The following is a 10,355-nucleotide window of genomic DNA, read 5'->3' as shown; positions in this document are numbered from 1 at the left end:
CATATCAAACTTCTATACAACTCAGCTCCTCCTGTTTAACCTGTTTGCATATAAGACTGTGAAGAAAAAATGATCCTAGCAGTAAACATACAGTTTGTTGATTAAAGATAAGATGGAATTTGTAGAGGCTGGACAGATTTTTGTCATGACTGTAAATTTTAAACAACTGAGTGATGCTGTTGTGAGCCAGTTGAAATGGTGCGCCTTTTACTGAGAGTTAATCACTCAGTCAAACAAAGGGTGCTAAAAAAATTTATTCAAAGTGAAAAACCTAAATGCCTGAAGCTTGCCAATGGAAAGTGTTTTTGAATTTCTAACCAGGTTTACTATATTGGCTCTTTACCATCTGATATCCTGAGAGATAAATGTTTTTAAGGTGGCATTTTGGACATAAATGTTTTGCGACATCACAAACTGTGATGTCGTTGTTTGGTCCCCCTTGCTTGTAAAATAAAAAAATTAGCTGATAACTATATTTGCAATTTGGTAATACAGTTTCTATTAAGTGTAAGTACTTTGAACTGCTGACTGAGTTGTGCTTCTTGGAATTCTTGGAATACATTTTAATTTGTTTGTGCCATCTTTCTCATCAAAGACATTCCTATTTTGAAAAAAATAATTTGTCAATTGAACACTGGTATTTCCGCATTGTTATTGCTGTAGATCTTGAACCTCATGTCTGCATTCTTTTTTTTTTCGCCTGAAGATATATACATTGTATGCTTCATATTTGGAAAAAAATCTGTGTTTGCTTGTATGTGTGCGTGAGTGTGTGCCTGCTTGTGTGTGAGAGAGTGAGTGAGTAAGTAATTGTTTGGCTGTATTGATAGAAGTGTATAGTGTATGTAGTCATAGTAGCAAAAGCAGTGCTGTCATTACTGTCAAATAAATTCGCATGATATGCCAATGTTTTAGGTGTATAACTGAGATGCACTGAAATCGTAGTTGTTGTTTGAATCGTCATATTAAATTGTGCTTACATCTTCATATGTGCTGAAAAATATGTGGTTGATAAGACATTATTAGTACACACGTACAGTTAACAAACCAGTTTATTGCTGATCAGATGATGAATTAGTGATTGTGTTACATGTGGAGATTTGATAGGAATATGTAACCTAAGAAATAAGAGTTCTACCCCTCAAAAAGAGATTGGTGGCCAAAATGTCTCCAAATGTAAATATAATTTTTCCTTAGAGGGACTCGGGTGAGATTGCACAAATTCTTACGATTTTCACATGAAAATACCCCACAAGCAAGTCAGTCCAGTTAGCTACTCTCTCTATGCATGATTCTAAGCTCTGATATGGCTAAGCACTTGTGGGAAAAGACTCACAGGGCAATAACTACAACCCACTGCCCCCTTTGAATTTTTGTTCCTGCATTGTAATGAGGCTGTCTTAGATGTCCATCTGTCTAAGACAACCATTTCTCTCCTCAACAGTGGGTGACTGACTTGGACAATTTCGACTGTACGCGTTTATGTATACTATGTATGTTTTCATTTGCCCTGCTGATTTTCATCCTGAATTGTTCGTTTTACCATTTGTCTTTTTCCTATTTATTGTGAAGCTAAATTGAAGTTGTTGGAATTTGGTTTGGCAAAATGGAACACTGTAAATGTTCATTTATTGTGTTAAATTGTAAGTACAGTGACGGTGAAGATTAGACTCTGTGCCATTAGGAGCAGTTCTTAGTCTGAGTTTGTGTGTGTGCATCTGTGTCGGTTAATTTAAATTTGAGGTATAAATAGCAGAAGAATGTATGTAAATGATTTTTGTACACTGTATAATGATGTCGAAAGGAAATCCATCATCTTGAAGCAAATGTTTTTCTTGTATTATATATATATTTTTTTGAGGTGAAGTCAAATGCATTTGGTGCCTTTTCATATTCCGTTTCCTTGGATTGGGAGTTTAGTCTGCACTTGTGATTATCAAAGATCAATAATGAAATATTTTTATTTTGTTTGTTCTGCTTTTAGCCTTGTGTGGAAGACAGCTTTAAGATGACAATTGTGTGTGTGTGTGTGTGTGTGTGTGTGTGTGTGTGTGTGTGTGTGCATGTGTATGTGTGAGAAAGAGAAAGAGAGAGAGAGTGTGTGTGTGTTTGTGTGTGCATGTGCGTGTACGTGTGCATGTGCATGCTGGACCAGCCCAGTAAGAGGAGAATGTTTTGTAGTTACTTTGACGCTGTGTAAAAGTTTGTTTCTGAATTTCATAATGGATTTTGCTGTTTTGTTACAAACCCCTGTCCATTTGCCCCTAATCATTTCTCACTCTCTCCTTCCTTAGCAACATTTTTTCTTCCTAAATCCCCCCTTTCTGTTACTTGCAGTTGATTTCTGCTTGGCTGTGTTTTTGTGACCTGTTGGAATATTTGTTTTTCATTATATAATGTTACATGTCATTTCTGTGCGGAGTGGGGTTCAGAGAGTAAACATTGTTAAGCAGAATTGTTACCTTTCTTGGGTATGTTGGGTATTGAAAATCTATTTTCCTGTATAATTTTTCCTTCTCTGTGATAGAGATATGGTTGTTGTTGAAAGAAAATTACGCCTGTCAGTTTATCCTTGCTTCACTGGTTACAGGGTAAGTAAAAGTAACTCGAGTTATTGATTTTTCTTGTGACAGCGACTAAACTATATATATGATTATTGTTGTTGCGTAAGTTGTCCGTTCTGTCTTACGCACCTGTCTTTCACCTCCTTTCCTTTTCTCTAACAATGTTCTATAATCTGCTTTTTTCTCCACTTTCTGCCCCCTCTTCTGGGCTCCTGACTCTTTCTTCAGTCTTTCTGCTCCTACTCTTTGGCTCCTTCTTATTGCTGTCTTTCAGTCACCTCCCTGATCTTGTGATAGGTTACTTAGGTAAGATCTAACACCTAGCCTTCTCGGATAAGGCCCAAAAAATCTCAGAAGTCCCATGTGCAAGTTGCGCAAGTTAAAGATCCCTTAGTGGTCCTAAAATTGGTAAGAGTAGGCTTCGACTGCCACCCGAGTAAAATTCAAAATTCCTACCTAACTGAAAATGTGACCTTATGCAGTTGCGAGCACTGTAAAACACTTACCAAAACACATTATCTATTGTTTATGTGCTTGTAGCTCTTACCTGTGTTCATTCCATCCAGAGAAATGCTCAAGTTATTTTATATTCATAAAAGGTTTCACAGATTGTTAGCACAGCTGTCTTGCTGTTAACTGAAAGGGTATTTTGAATCTGTTTACTTAATGATTTTGTAGAATTTCTGGCATTTTGTTTATATAGGTTTGAGAATTTGTGTTGTGAAGGAGGATTTGATGGGAATGGATCACACACTGGAATCTATTCCAGCTTTATATATTTATATGCATTGCAAGTCCCATTGCTCATTTGTAGAAATGAGCAGAAATAAATGTTCTCTTAATACTCTTGTATACCTTCCTACCTACCTGCATACCTGTGTTAGTTGAGTTTCTGAAAAAAAAATGCTAAAACAGTTGTGCAGGAGACTTGTCGTACTGTTTTTTATTTGTAAAATTATATGTCAACAAATCATTGACCCTCTCAAGGCATTCTTTTCGGTATAAATCTCTTTTTATCTTAGTTCTTTGGATGTGCATAGTTTATATTGTGGGCGTTTATCTCGAACCAGGTATTCTTATTCTATATATTGTTGTGGAGTTATGAGATTTTGCATTTGTTGCTGTGGCTGGGTCAACATGTGGCCTCTGAAGTTCATGGTTTTATGTGATGCTGTTGACTCCCATTATATCACTACCTCAAAATTACAAAGTTCTTTCTGCTCAATACCTAGTTTTTAGAAATGATGTCAAAATTCTTGAATTTCACAACTTGTCAAGCTTTTTCACACGCAAGATCTTGGCAACGACTTTGAATATTCTTACAATTTTGATAAAGCAGGTACAGCATTTGTTTCTAACCTCTTGGTCTTAATAACTCGAAATGGCTAAAAATGTGAGATAGAACTTTGTAATTCTGAGGTAGCGATATGGTAATGTTTTTATTGTATTCTATATCCTCTATAACTGCTGGAAATGTGTCCTGTGTCAAGTGCCTTTACTTTTACTTGGGAGCACTGTTTGCCTTCATGGTATCTCCCTGGACAATGGTTTGAAAGACCTTGGTTTGAATGAATTGATTCGAAATGTCATGACGAAGAACAGTAGTCATCTCAATTGTAAGGTACGTATTGTCAACATTATTCTGTCAATTTGAATGCAGGTTTTCATAGTGATAAAAAATATAAAAAAAAGGAAAAAAATGAAATCATGTAGTTATTTTAGTATGGGACCAGGGCCCAGGGACCTTATTTTCATTATTTTGTTTTCAAGACCAAAAATGTCTGGTTCACTTACACACTTGTAGAAGTCAAGTGTGGCCAACAAAAATGTCTAAGGTTCTATACCCCCCGCCCCCGCTTCTAAATCTGAAGTATTTGTGTCGGTGTGATTACGTAGTCCTGTGTCCTTTCATTTCATTTATTTGCCTGTATGGGCATGTTTCTGTGTATTCTCTTCCTCCTCTCACTGTTCGATTCCCTACACATATGCATGCACATGCACACATACACTCATTGAGACACGCACACATACACACACACACTCACAAATATAGACTCTCTTTCTCTCTCTCTCCTACACACACACACTCACACGCACACACACACACACACACTCACACGCACACACACACACACACACACACACACATACATACACACACACACACACACACACACACACACTACATGTAACACATGTCAGCTTCACATGGTTACACTTTGCTGTTATATTGTTGTGATACCAAACATTTGAACTGTGATTGTATTGTCACATACATATATACTTTTTGTGTACAAAGCACAAAATTCTGCGACAAAGGTTTTGATAAAATGTCAAAATATTTTTTAAACGTGTATTTTATGAAACATATATTATGTCAGATTTATCATTTTTTTTATTACCTGTAGCAAGAAAGTGTATTACAGATTAGAAAAATATATTTTACGTGAAGACTAACCTGAACCTTGAGGTGAATGAATGGAGTTGCAAAGTTTGAAAGAAAGAGCAGAAGCTGTCTTAGGAAGTGGGTTTACCAGTGTGTGCTGCTGTGCCCAGTGAAGTGTGTTTTCTACTTGTTTTTCTTTCAATAACACGAGCAATAATAAACATGGTTTTTAGACAGAAACTTACTTCTGTTTTTATTCTCTGTGTTTAATATTTTTTACCATCTTGTACCAGATTTGAGTGGAGACTGTTCTTGCGGGTCGTTGGTGGAGTGCACCACTGGTAGGTCCTGTTTCTTTACTTTCCCTCTATCGTTTCTGTCTGTCTGTCTGTCTGTCTGTCTTACTTTTTCCTAGCACTACAGACTAAATGACCATTATTGTGTCGATGTACTTCTCTTTACTCAAACAAACAAATTGTGTTCTTACTCCTTTCTTTCTCCGATATACAGTTGAGTCCACTTAAATCGAACATGGTTCATCCGAGTAGGGGAAAAACCAAAAGAAAATACAATCCCTGATTTTTTTCCTTCCATTTGAGCAACATATCAACATGGACAGCACGGTCAAATCGAAGAAAATCGGGCTGCACTGCAGGTTTCAGTTTAAACGGACTCCCCTATATTTCACACTTGTACTGCGTGAACGCTGTTTGGAAGTATGGGAAGCCCAGTCTTATGGATGGACATGTATGTGGGAAGAGAAAAGACTCGAGACATCCAAAACTTTTGTATTTTTTTCAAAAATTTATTCGTTTCTTAACAAGCTTCCAACCAACCACTTTAGCACACATTTACTCAAAAACTACAGTTCACAAAATAGTGACAATCAACCAAGGCATCTACTAACAGAACATCCATGCGTTCTTGAACAGGTCTATAATAATCTAGTCTTTTGTTAAAGTAGGAAACAAATTGTCTGATCAGCTCAGAAACAAGAAGTTTAAATTACAAGCACTTGGTACTGATGGTACAGAGCTATATGCAACAAAACATGATCAGCACAGACAAGTACAGCGTTGAAATTTTCAAATGCAAATGCAAATTATGTGCAAAAATCCTATCCTACACAATTGAGGAACTTTAGAGAAAAGACTTTGCTTTATTTAGTTCTATAGCAGCATGCCAAACTGTTCTCTGTTCTTTCAGGAAGCAGCACAGATAACGTGTTATGTTTAGCGCCAGATCTGAACAAACAGAAGCACTCTCAGCTCTTCCTTCCATTCCAGTCTATATTTTGCTTGTTTCGAAAAGGATTTTGCATTGAAACTCCCTATATTTAAGAATAAATATGACGCATTGATTTTCCTTACTTCTTTTTACGTTGATCAGGGTGACAATTATGACATATTTCTTGAAGAATACTTGTTAGTGGTGGGTAACTCTATTGATAATTTTTGATAGTGTAATACTAAGCTTATTTTAAATCCTGTTTGAAAAGTTATAACACCTGAAATTTAAATCTGTTGCTTCCCTCTATCCGGCTTCAACCACAGCCACCTCCTATGCCAATAGCAAAGTATGGAGTGTAGCTTCAAATTCACTATTCAGTACAGAAAATGTACATTGACAAACCCAGTCTGAAGCAGAAAAAAGATGGGTGGTTGGAGGGTGCCACTTGTAGGTCCTACTTCTTTACTTTCCCCTCTGTTGTTTCTGTCTGTTGGTCTTACTTTTTACCAGCACTAAATGGCCATTATTAAGAGTCGATGTGCTTCTCTTCACTCAAACAAACAAAGCTGAAAATATGGATTGTGTTCAGAATCAGTCTTACTCTAGACAGTTAGGTTTACTGAAAGCGGCCGCTAGATGTTCTCCTCAGTCAGAGAGTCGAAGGTTCTATCTCTGAGAACACAATGCATGTTTTCTATTACACATATCCTAGAGATCATCAGTGGGCCAGACAATTTCATTTTTACCAGATAAATAAAAAAAGCTATTAAGTCAACATAACAATAAATATTTTTGTTAAAAGCTATTTCACCAACATCGGCTCACAGAATTCGGATTCGTTTTATCGAGACTGAAGTAACAGATAAAAAACTGGATGACAATGTTGCCGAGGAAAGTCAAGCTGTAGGTAGCAAAAATGCAAAAAGCAAAAAGAAGAAAACCTCCCAGATTCGTTTGTTGCAAACTGCAGCCACAAAATAATGGGTTAAGAGAGAGGAAAATATTTTCCTGAAAAGTCCAGCTGTGATCGTATTATAGTCAAGTTTCATGACATTCTGCATCCACACAGCACATTTGCAGTCACAAGATATAATGCACAAGCGTAAGTCTAGACTGAATTCTAAAGTAAAGACAACAGTTGGTCCATCAGAAAATATTGATAATCAACTCTAAACACAGATCTCATGATCAGCGCAGCAGAGGATGGTATGTGAGGTGAACCTTGACATCATGAGACTGTACAGGCCCATGTCATGAATTGCATAGCCAATGGCATTAAATAAACTCTGATTGCTTCTATTGATGAGAATTCATTAGAGAAGCCCCCCCCCCCTTTCCCCAACCAACTGACTTGTGTGGCGTGATGTTTAGGCTCTATGCTGTTGCCACCAGAAAACAAGAGTTCAATTACTGAGGTAGCTGTGGGGGAGTGAGGAAGTTATTTTACTGAGTAATAATATGTTGTTACCATTATAATTCATCTAATCTTTGGTACTTATGACTTATAAGACCCAAATTGTGTAACAAATGCTGTAAAATGCTGAGTAAACCTAAAAACTACTTTTACTTTTAGAAATCACATTTGCAAAATGCAATTCTAGTGAACTGTGACCACTATTATCTCAATATTTAATTTTAGTTTTAGGGTTATTGAACCATGTACACTACTTTTAACCTGGTGTGTGTTAATTACACTAACAATTACAGTTTTATTTCTTTTAACTGACAGCTGGTTGAAGGATCACTCTGGTTGTTCCTACTTCTCTTCTTTCTCTTTGTTGTTTCTATCTATCTTGCTTTTTACCTGCACTAACCTAAATACAAGCTGACATCATGTTGAAGTGCCTCTGTCTGCTTCATCCATCCAGTGCCAAATGGACATCAGCGAGCGATCATGGTTCTCCATTCATTCCTCTGCTCGGATGCCCTTAATAAAGCTATGTTTCCCTGATCTTTCCCCATTACCCATTTGTTTAGGTTCCCCAAGTAGGTTGCTCTGGGTCTACCCCTGCCTCATTTGTCTTCAATTTTGCCAGTGAGAGCTAGATGTTCAAGACCTTTATGTCTATTCAGCTGTCCCAAAAACTGCATTTGTCTGCTTACTCTGACTAAAACTAAAACTCCTCTTAACTATTTAGAATGCAGAGCTCATTTAATGCACATAGACCATACTATGATAATAGATGAACATATTTCAAGAAGAACAGACATACTTTGACCATAGACAATTCACACAGAATGATAGAAAATTACAGAAGGGAAACGTACAATGAGGATGGCATCAATAAATATATATGTATATATATGTACAGGTCAGATCATGGCTGATATTGCACCAAGCATGCAGAAAAATTTACTCATAATAATAATAATTATATCAACAACATTAGTCAGCAATAAAAGTGGAAACCGCTATAGGCAAAGATCTGCTAATATCAGAGCATCATAGAACCCAATGTGAACCAGGACGCTTTAAGGAGAAAACTGACATTATTTAATAAAAGCTGGATGTTGCGGTTCTAATAATTTAAGTTCACAGGTGTCCCGTGAAGTCATAGTCATACATGTGCCTGCTCATACACCATACCTCATATACAACACACAACACTCGTACATAAATCATTATTAAGAAAGAACAAACATGAAGTATTCACCCAAACAAAATGCGCACTTATCTGAAAACGCACAAAAGCTCACGCACACACGTTCATGCATAATGCACGTATATACACACTCACACACACACACACACACACACACACACACACACACACACACACACACACACACACACACACACTCACACACACACACAAGATATATTTCTAGGATCAATTCCCATAAAAGAAAAAAGTTGACCAAATTCACACTCATACTAATGCATAAATGCTTTAAAAAATAATAATGCACAGATTGCAATAGAATAATTTGAATTAAGAAAAAGCAATGTAATTAAAAAGTGTACTGCACTTGTAATGAAATCAATTGTAATTGACCCAAAATTTTACCACATGCCAACTAAAAACTGTCGCTTAGTAACTTTATTATTTCTAAAAGTTTTAAAGAGGGGAGACTGAGAAAAAAGTCAAATCCAATTTACAAGCCCACATTATAGAACCACTTTTAATAGAAACAAAATCCCATAACATTCTTAATCTGAGAAAGCGGGAGTTACTATCAGTATATTGATAATCTACAATGGTGAACTGGTATAGGTTTAACGCCCCAATCAACACTATTAGGACTTAAGAGGCGAGACCTCAGAGTTTAACATTTATCTACAAAAGGACCGAGCCAAGTGGGAAATTCGTGTAAAGTGCCTTTCCCAGGGACACAACGTCAGACTGAGCTGAGGCTCGAACCCCCAAACCCGTAATTTCACGATTACACGTCAGGGTGGCCTAACAATGAGATTACCATGCCACTATGACAGTCCACAAGATCTTGACCTATTAATTTATCGACAAACATCCCAGCACACATTTTTTTGTTGCTGATTAGATGAGCTATTGTCTATTTTATTGCAATTTCTAATTTTCTAGTTTACTGTTCATTCCGCTGATGGACTCAACTCTCATCAGTCATCAAAGATATTTCAGCCTTTGAACTGTGAAAAAAGCTTAGCGATAGCCTACTATCAGTCTATATAAACTATGATGTGGAGCTGGTTATCTCTTGATTAAAAAATTACATCCCAAATCATTTTCGACCCTATTTCTTTTAACCAGGAAACATAAAAAACTTCCGGTTATTTTTAATATTTCCCCCCTCCTGAAATCTTGCAGACCTGTGAATATATCCCTGAATAGATTGAGTCCCACAAATCTTTAAGCCGAGAGAAATTTTGCTTCAAACTTACCCACACGTGCAAACAAGTATAATTGATTCATGAAAAAGCATCCGTCTTCCACCCCAAAAAAACATTCATTGTCTGTTCTTATGCACTAAAAGCCAGCAGTCATACATCCTCTTTTCAAATGTCCAAAGCCATGTAAAGAGGTAGATTTCACTCCAAAGTTACACTACTCTGACTCTACTTTACTTGACTATGTACAGGCTATGTTACAATAATGTCATGGACAGCTCTCTCCTCATTGTAATAAATGTACATTTATTTCATTTGGAAAAAAAGTAGTAGGAACAGTATTTATAACTATGGTGATTTGGGGGTGGGG

The sequence above is a fragment of the Aplysia californica genome, unplaced genomic scaffold (genome assembly GCF_000002075.1).
Source record: "Aplysia californica isolate F4 #8 unplaced genomic scaffold, AplCal3.0 scaffold00126, whole genome shotgun sequence".
Taxonomy (NCBI): Eukaryota; Metazoa; Mollusca; class Gastropoda; order Aplysiida; family Aplysiidae; genus Aplysia; species Aplysia californica.
Note: the sequence above shows the minus strand (reverse complement) of the source record.